The sequence below is a fragment of the Panthera uncia genome (assembly GCF_023721935.1).
Source record: "Panthera uncia isolate 11264 chromosome A3 unlocalized genomic scaffold, Puncia_PCG_1.0 HiC_scaffold_11, whole genome shotgun sequence".
NCBI classification, from domain to species: Eukaryota; Metazoa; Chordata; class Mammalia; order Carnivora; family Felidae; genus Panthera; species Panthera uncia.
The window spans coordinates 49,045,749-49,055,731 of NW_026057578.1; positions in this window are offsets into that span (position 1 = coordinate 49,045,749).

Sequence of the window (9,983 nt, forward strand, 5' to 3'; positions counted from 1 at the left end):
AAAAAAATTAAAACTAGCTCCAGGCCTAACTGCCTCTTTATCATTTTGACAGCCTGATTCCCACTTTTCTGTGTTATTGATTGGTGGATAAAGGTTTCCGCTTAAGAGCTTAAGTGCAGCTCTGTAAATCTTTGTGTCTGCCTCAGGATTTACATAGCACAGAGCAGACATCCCCCTATATGGCATCTTGTCTTGAGAAGCCTCTAAAGGTCAGCAGAGCTCCAGAGCCTCATTTTAAGGCATGGAACACAGCAGTGGGATGGCTCCAAACAGCTTCCAAGGTGTTAGGTGCTCAAAACAGCTGTGTGGTTCCCCAGATCCATCTGGAGGTCTGCTAGGGATCAGATGGTTTTGCAAGTAAAAATGCCAACACTCAGAGGCCTACAGTGCTCATCCTAAAGCAACAAGGAGAAGTGGGAATGTAAACCAAGGTTTTCAGCTTTCTGGGGATGAAGAGATTTCTAGGACTCTCTATACATTGGAATATTATTTGGCAGTAAAAATGAGGTACGGACACATGTTGCGACATGAATGAACATGGAAAACATTAGGCTAATAAGTGAAGCTAGATACAGAGATCACATATTGCATGATTCTGCTTACGTAAGATGTCCAGAATAGGCAGCACCATAGTATGGCAAGCAAAATTTGTAAACATTGCAAAATGATCACCATGGTAAGTCTAGTTATGATCTGTCATCATACATAGGTAAAAAAAATTTTTTTTTGCAATGAGGACTTTTAAGATTTATTCTCTTAGCAACTTGCAAATACAATGCAGTATTATTAACTGTAGTCAGTGTGCTATACATCATATTCCCATGACTTATTTTATAATTTCTTGACCATCCTTGCCCATCTTGCCCACCCCCTACCCCCTGCCTCTGGCAACCACCTATCTGTTCTCTGTATCTATGAGCTCAGGCTTTTTTGGTTCTGTTTTTTAGATTCTACCTATAAGTCAGATCATATGGTACTTGTCTTTGTCCGACTTACTTAGGATAATACCCTCAAAGTCCATCCATGTTGTCACAATGGCAAGAGTCCATTTTTTATGGACGAATAATATTCCATTATAGATAATATGCACAGACAGATGTACACACCACATCTTCTTTATCCATTCATCCACTGATGGACACAGGTTGTTGCCAGATCTTGCCTATTGTAAATAATGCTGCCAGGAACATGGGGTATATATATCTTTTTGAGTTAATGTCTCTGTTTTCTTCAGATAAATACCCAGAAGTGGAATTGCTGGATCATCTGGTAGTTCTGTTTTTAACTTTTTGAGGAGCCTCCATACTGTTTTCCACAGTGGCTGCACCAGTTTACATTCCCACCAACAGTGCAAAATGGTTCCCTTTTCTCCATGCTCTCTCCTACACTCATTATTTCTTGTCTTTTTGATAATAAGACAATATCAATAATCTGTCATTCTGACAGATTTGAGGTGATGTCTCGTGGTTTTGATTTGCATTTTTCTGATGGTGACTGGTGAGGATCTTCATGTGTCTGTTGGCCATCTGTATGTCTTTGGGAAAATGTTGATTCAGATCCTCTATCATTTTTTAATTGGATTATTTGTCTTTTTTGCTATGGGGTTGTATGGTTTCTTTATATATTTTGGATATTAACCCCTTATCAGATATGATTTGCAAATAATTTCTCCCATTTAGTAGGTTGCCTTTTTGTTTTGTTGATGATTTCCTTTGCTGTGCAGAAGGTTTTGAAAGACCAGTACACTGTAAGTTATAAGACATTGAAGGGAGAAAATGAAAACACAAATGGGAAGATATTCCATATTTATAGGTTAGAAGAATCAATACTGTTAAAATCTCCATACTACCCAAATCAATGTACAGATTCAATGCAAGTCCTATCAAAATTCCTCACAGAAATAGAAAAAACACGGGCGCCTGGGTGGCTCAGTTGGTTAACGTCTGATTTCAGCTCAGGGTATGATCTCACAGTTAGCGGGTTCGAGCCCCATGTCGGGCTCTGTGCTGACAGCTCAGAGCCTGGAGCCTGCTTCAGATTGTGTGTCTCTTTCTCTCTCTGCCCCTCCCCCACTCACACTCTGTCTCTGTCTCTCAAAAAACTGAATAAACAAAAGAAATTTTAAAAGAAAAAAGTAAATAGAACAAACACTCCTAAAATTTGTACAGAAACACACAAGAACCCAAACGACGAAAGCAATCTTGGGAAAGAAAAACAAAGCTGGAGAACAAAGCCCTTATTTCAAACTGTATTACAAAGCAGTAGTGATCAAAACAGTTTGGTATTGGCATAAAAACAGACACATAGATCAATGGAGCAGAATAGAGAGCCCAGAAATAAACCCACAATTGTATGGTCAATTGATCTATGACAAAAGAAACAAAAATATACAGTGGAGAAAGGACAGTCTCTTCAATAAGTGGTGCTGAGAAAATTGGACAGCCACGCGCAGAAGAAAGAAACTGGACCATTATCTCACACCATACACAAAAATTAACCCAAAGTGGGTTAAAGAACAGAAGACCTGAGACCAGAAAACTAGGTGGTCAGCTCCTTGGCATGGGCCTTGGTGATGATTTTTGGATCTGATTCCAGAAGCAAAGGCAACAAAAGCAAAATAAACAAGCGGGGCTACATCAAACTAAAAAGCTGTTGCATAGCAAACGGAATACTCAACAAAATGGAAAGGCAACCCTTAGACTTTTTCCTGTATTGTCATGGTGGCCCCTTAGCCCTTAGACCTTTGGGCTAAGAGAAAATCCCCTTCCTGGGGAGGGGTCAGGTCTGCTCCCAGATATCTGGTGAACCCCTGGCTCCTGCAAGTTCTGAGTTTCTGGGGAGGGTCTCTTAACTGCCTACTGAGTAATAAAAGGCTACCTGAAAGAAAGCAGGAGAACTGAAACACCCTGAGAATAGGGATACTGACCTTGCCTTCCCATCCTCCAAATTTCCTTGTGGAGCCAACAATCCTCTTGTTTACTCAATGGGAGTGCCTGGCCAGGACTCCACCCAAGCCAAACAGCAAGGTTAAACTGTCAACAAAGCAAATAGGCTTTCTGCAAGACTTCTTCACTTCCCTCTTAGATGGAGTCTTCACAGTTGACTCAAAGCTTCAGCTGGAATTCCTTTACACAAAGTGAATTTCAGAAGGAATTTGGTGCTGCTTCCTTGAGGTCTAGACTTGCAAAAGGCTGCCTGCATGATGGAAGCTGTGTTTGGTATTTAAGATCTTCTAAGCTTTACTTCTGACCTAGTGAATTTTTTAAAGAATATTTTTGTTGGGGCGCCTGGGTGGCTCAGTCTGGGCATCCGACTTCGGCTCAGGTCACGATCTCGCGGTCCGTGAGTTCGAGCCCCGCCTCGGGCTCTGGGCTGATGGCTCAGAGCCTGGAGCCTGCTTCCGATTCTGTGTCTCCCTCTCTCTCTGCCCCTCCCCCGTTCATGCTCTGTCTCTCTCTGTCTCAAAAATAAATTAAAAAAAAAAAGAATATTTTTGTTGAGGTATATATAGTAGAATGTACAGATCTTAAGTATACAGTTCAAACAGTTTTGGCAAAAACAGCCATGTGGCCCATACCCTTATTCTTTCACCACAGACAGTCCCTAGACAATCCCCCCACCCTTGGCACCTGGCAACCACTGTTCGGATTTCCATCACAACACATAACTTTTGCCAGTTCTGGAACTTCATCTAAATGGAATCATACAGTATGTGCTCTTTTGGGTCTGGCTTTCAGCTCAACATGTTTGTGAGATTCACCCATATCAACATGCAGATCAGCAGTTTATTTCTTTTTGTTGTTGAGTAGTAGTCTATTATTTCGATATACAACACTTGTATCCTCCTTTTCCTGTTGATAGCCACCTGGGCTGTTTCCAATATGGGGTCTTGCACAAGTTATTTTGTGGACATATGTTTTTATTTCTCTTGGATGAATACAAGCATACCTCATTTTATTGTGCTTTGCTTTATTGTACCTCACAGACAATGCATTGTGCGTGTGTGTTTAACAAACTGAAGGTGTGTGACAACCCTGCACTGAGCAAGTCCACTGGTACCATTTTTCCAACAGCATTTGTTCACGTTGTATCTCTATGTCACATTTTGGTAATTCTCACAATAATTCAAAAAAAATTATTGTTAAATTTGTTCTGATCTGTGATCAGTGATTAATTGACTCACTGACAGCTCAGATGATGGTTAGCATTTTTAATTGAGGTACATGCATTTTCTTAGACATCATGCTATTGCACACTTAATAGACTACAGTACAGTCTAAGCATAACTTTTATATGCATTGGGAAACCAAACAATTCATTTGACTTGCTTTATTGCAGTATTCGCTTATTGTGGTCTGAAACCAAACCTACAATATCTTCAAGATATGAACTAAAAGTGGAATGGTTGGTTCATATGGTAAGTGTATGTTTAACTATAAGAACCTGCCAAATTGTTTTCCAATGTGAATTACCATTTACACTGCAGTGTTCCACATCCTCATCCACACTTGGTACTGTCTGTCAGTTATTTTAATATTAGCCATTCTAGCTGGTGAGTTCTGGTAACCCTCTGTGGGGATTTTTGTTTGTTTTTTTAAATACTATTATTTGTTTTTGAGAGAGTGAGCAGGAGGGTGGGGGGGCAGAGAGAGAGGGAGACAGAGGATCCGAAGCAGGCTCTACATTGACAGCAGAGAGCCAGATGCAGGGTTTGAACTCAGGAACAATGAGATTATGACCTGCGGTGAAGTCAGATGCTTAACTTACTGAGCCACCCAGTGTCCTACCTCATTGTGGTTTTAACATGCATTTCCTTGATGTGATGTAATGAATTTTAAAGAGGCTTCAAGAATCCTACCTAGGCCAGCCACATCTCCTACCCACCCCCCGCCCCGGTCCACTTTGGCTGCCACACTGAACATAGATCCACTGGGATCCACAAGTATAAGGCAATGCTAGGGACACACTCCAGGTCAGGGGCAGCAAACTCTTGGTTAGAAGCAGATAGTGAATACTTCAGTCTCTGCAGAACATATGGTCTCTGTCCCATTTGCTCAGCTCTGCTGTGGAAGTGTGAAAGCAGCCTTAGACAAAATGTAAATGAATGACTACAGTTGCATTCAATCAAACTTGATTTATGGATGCTGAAATTTGAACTGCATATAGTTTTCATGTATCATGCATTATTATTCTTTTGATTTGTTTGATCACTTAAAAATGTAAAAGGTAATCTTAGCTTGAGGGCCGTACAATGGCTGAGGACTGCTGTTTGCTAATCCTGCTCTAGGTAAGCAGAGGCAGTCAGCTCAGAGGCAGCCCTAAGCCAGGCAGGAGACTCACTGAGGGCCTGGTGCCCATGGGATAGAGGGGCAGTATCCCACTCCTCCAGTCAGGGACCCTGAGGGTGAGGGGCTAGGATGCTGTCCACTGAGGGAAAGGCTGAAAGGGGCAGCAGAGCGAGAACCAGAATGGGAAGGCCTGTAAAGCCTGGCTGTGTGTCCTTCACAGACCCTCTCAACAACAAAGTCAGCCCCAAGCTCCACAATTCTGGGGATCCTCCCCACCCTCACCTCAGTTATGACACTCCTGCTTCTGCCTGGCCCCTTTGGAATCAGACGTGTCAGAAAGCTGACCCCCTGTAGTCCGGTGCCTCCTATCACCTTGCCTGCCTATCAGGTCCTACTTTGGGCTAGCCCCATGCTCGCCACAAGACCTGCCAGGGACTGGCTGACACTGGCCTAGGAAGGTTGCTCAGTTGGAGTTGGGGTTTATAGGAGCAGTTCTGGGCTCAGCCCTTCCCTGAGGAAGGGTCCAATTCTGCAGCCTGTGTAGGACTGTTCTGGGGAGCATTTGGGAGGCAGGAAAGCCCATTAGGAAACTACAGCAGGAATCCTAGCAAGAGAACCCAAAAGAGCAGCTGAGGATGGGTAAAAGGAGTCTAGAACCACAAGGAACAACACAGCTGGAGGCCTCAGACTTGCTCTTGGAGGACCAGTTCCTGAGACAGTCCTTGGGAGCTTAGGGGAGAATGTGCCCACCAAACCTGTGTGGCATTGCTGCCTGATCTGGAAGCAGGCAGGAAGCTCCTGGCCTAAAAAAGGATCTGGAGCCCTACTGGCTGCACAGGGAGGACAAGGAAACAGAAAAAGCTTGGGAAGAAGACGGTGGAAGGCCATGGGCAGCACAGTGTAAACCCCCCGGGCCCTACCCCCAAGTCTGTGGTGTTCACCACACCCACAGATATTCCCCACATGGGGCTGGCTTCTAGTGAGCACACAATGAACTTTTACATTGTTCACACCACACTGCAATAGCTTTGTCAGATCCCACAGACTCATATTGTCCCCAGTTGTATCCACCCCTAAAATTCAACACCATTCTTAGGGCTGATGTTCTAGAGGTCTGCCTGTCCTAGAATATCATGTAAACAGAATCATACAGGATGAGCTCTAATGCCGATTACTGGGTATGGCTGATCATTCTCAAGGGCTGGGCTGCAGACTGTTCAGCTGTGGGAATATGCCACAAAGTATTTACCCCAGAGTTAATGGATATTTGCATGGTTTCCAGTCTGGACTGTTTTGAATAGGGCTGTTTCGAACATTTTTGTGCATGCCTTTTGGTCAGCATAAGCATTCATTTCTGTTGGGTATCTCTTTTGGACTAGAATAGCTGGTTCAGAGCAGGTTCAGTTCTGGTTCAGAGTTTATTTAATACTACCAGGACACTTGGCTGGCTCAGTCTGAAGAGCATGCGACTCTTGATCTCAGGGTCATGAGTTTGAGCTCTATGTTGGGTATAGAGATTACTTAAATAAATAAACTTAATAATAATAATAATAATAATAATAAAAGAATACTACCAGTTTTTCAAAGTACCAACCTGCCAGTGCACTTGTTGATGTAGAAACTACAGAGGCCAACGAGATGAGATCAAGGTCAGTGGGAGCAAGACTGAAGCCAGGGCCCCAATATGGCCCTGAAGAACACCAGCAGTGATGTTAGTGGGTGCAGACCTGAGGTTGCTGGTAACAGTGAGTAAGGGGTCCCCAAGCCCAGGGTCTGCCCATAGGAACCAGGCGACTCTGGGTTTGGGAAGGAGGAACAAGAGCAGAGGGGTAGTGAGACAGTCTCATGGCCTGGAGAAGAGAAGAGATGCCAGCAGGAGTTCGGACCACAAGTCTAGGACCTCATCCTCAGCTCTGCACGTCAAGAAACTCAGCTAAATCATTCATCCGGGGGTAAGAAGACGGCAGTAAATTGCCATATAGCAAGTCTTAGGAGATGCCAGTTAAGAAACAAATAATTTGATGTATTTATGGTGTGGCATACCTGGTCCCCCAAAAGGTACTGGTTGTCCCTAACAGTCCATAGGTATGCTCACTCAGAGTCACAGCACAGCCTGGAAACTCCAAGTCAGAAGAGATAGTTGGATGTACTGGAGGGACACTTACATCCAGCCTGGCTGCCTTGAGGAACTGCCCTTCTCCCCTCCCTGTTCAGGACAGCAGCAGGGAGTGGGAAATTGTTTCTTCAAAACCCCCTTTCCAGTAATTTCCATCATTAAAAACTCTGAGCAGTGCTTATGCCTTAAGGCCTTGCCTCTTAGGGTGCATTCCCAGAACCTGGGGGGCTGTTTGAAATGTAGACTGCAGCCACACCCCAGACCTGCTGTATCAGAACCTGCCTTCTGACATGACCCCCCAGATGATTCTTTTGTACCTTCTAGGAAGCACCACCTGAGAGGCCTGCCATAACTGTTACCCAAGTGAGACAGTCCTCTAAGAGGTGTGCCCCGACATGACGATGTGGAGATCTGACTCAAGGAGCCCTAAAGAATAATGGAGCCCTTTACCCTACCCTCTTATAGGATTTTTATACAGTTTATCCCACAGAAAGCATCCTGAAATTCCTCTTTGGTTGGCTCCCAGTCTCCTTCCAGCCCCCTTTTCCATTCCCCACCCACCATCTTTGTGTTTTCTGTTGGGTTTGGAGCACACCAGCCAGTGGCCTGAGTTGTGCACAGCAGGTGTTAGGAGTGCTGGAGACTTTAGGAAGTTCACCCAGTGGTGGAGTAGGTGCAGGGGATCAGGCCCCCTCCTCTTGCAGCCTGAGGGGAGCTGGCCTAGCTCAGCCCCGCCTTGAGTCTGGCTCCTCCTCAGCCTACCCCACTCCAAGGGCAGCACATGCATTCACAGGACCTCTTGTTTTTCAGGGTGACTTTCACAGTTATCCCTCATTTTACATTAATTGAGGCTGTGCAGAGACAGACTTTCTCACTGTGAGCTTAACATATTCCCTGGAGACAGGTAATGCAACAACCAGGCCTGCCTATGGACTGGAACCTTCTACTCCATGCAATGTCAGGAGGTCTTTGATAAGTGACAGGAGTGATACTGAGGACCCTGATCCTGTAAGTGCTGATTTCCTCATGGGGGTCTGACCCTGAATAAGCAGGAGTTGGTGGGTGCAGGTGTGTACTTGAGACTTGCTCTCCTCACGCCTGGCCCTCTGAGCTCTCCAGGCTGATGGTTTGCCTGGCCCCATGGCTGAAACCATGGTGCCCCAGCTCATTCCAGTACACCAGAAAGTCCATCCAGTACTCAATTACAAAAACTGTAAAGGCTTGTCTGATTCAACCCCCTCAAAGTGGGGTAATGTTTCTGGCTTGGAGGATGGCAGGGCAATGGCCCTGGAGTGTGACCAGCTTCCTCTCTTTAACGTGTTCACCACTCTGTCCCTCACCAACCCCTGTCTGTCTGTCACCCTCCCTTCCAGGAGGAGGGCCCCAGAGTAAGGGGAACATCCCAAGCTGACTCTTGCTGGCTTTAGAGCCCATCTCATAATCACTTAAGTAACAGACCTTAAAACTGGACAGCTACATGCAAAAGAATGAAACTGGGCCACTCTCTTACACCAGACACCAAAGTAAATTCAAAATGGATTAAAGCCCTAAATGTGAGACCTCACACCATAAAAGTCCTAGAAGAGAGCACAGGCAGTAAGGTCATCAGCTGTAGCAACATTTTTTCTAAATATGTTCTGAGACAAGGGAAACAAAAGCAATAAGAAACTTTTGGGGCTACATTAAAATAAAAAGCTTCTGCACAAGGAAGGAAACAATCAAAACTAAAAGACAACCTACTGAGTAGGAGAAGCTATTTGCAAATGACATATCTGATAAAGGGTTAGTAGCAACACCCAAAAACAAATAATCCAATTAAAAAATGGGCAGAAGACATGAACAGACATTTCTCCAAATAAGACATCCAGATGGCCAACAGACACATGAAAAGATGCTCAACATCACTCATCATCAGGGAAATACAAATAAAAACTACAATAAGATATCACCTCACACCTGTCAGAATGGCTGAAATCAACAACACAAGAAACAACGAGTATTGGCGAGGATGTGGAGAAAAAGGAACCTTCATGTACTGTTGGTGGGAATGCAAACTGGTGCAGCCACTGTAGAAGACAGTATGGAGGTTCCTCAAAAAGTTAAAATTAGAACCACCATATGATCTACTGGGTTTTCCCCCAAGGAATATACTAAACAGTAATTTGAAAACGTGTATGCAGCCCTATGTTTATTGTAGCATTATTTATGATAGCCAAATTATGGAAGCAACCCAAGTGTTCATTGATAGATGAATGGATAAAGAAGTGGTGTATATATACACAATGGGATATTAGCCATAAAAATAATGAAATTTTGCCATTTTACAACAACATGGATGGATCTAGAAAGTCTAGTGCTAAGTGAAATACAGAGAAAGACAAATACCATATGATTTCACTCATGTGGACTTAAGAACAACAACAAAAAAAAAAATACAGAAAAACTCTTAAATACAGAAAACAAACTGGTGCTTGCCCAGAAGGGAGCTGGATGGGGGGATGAGTGAAATAGGTGAAGGGGATGAAGACTACACATCATGAAGAGCACTGAGTAATGTATAGAATTGTTGAATCACTATA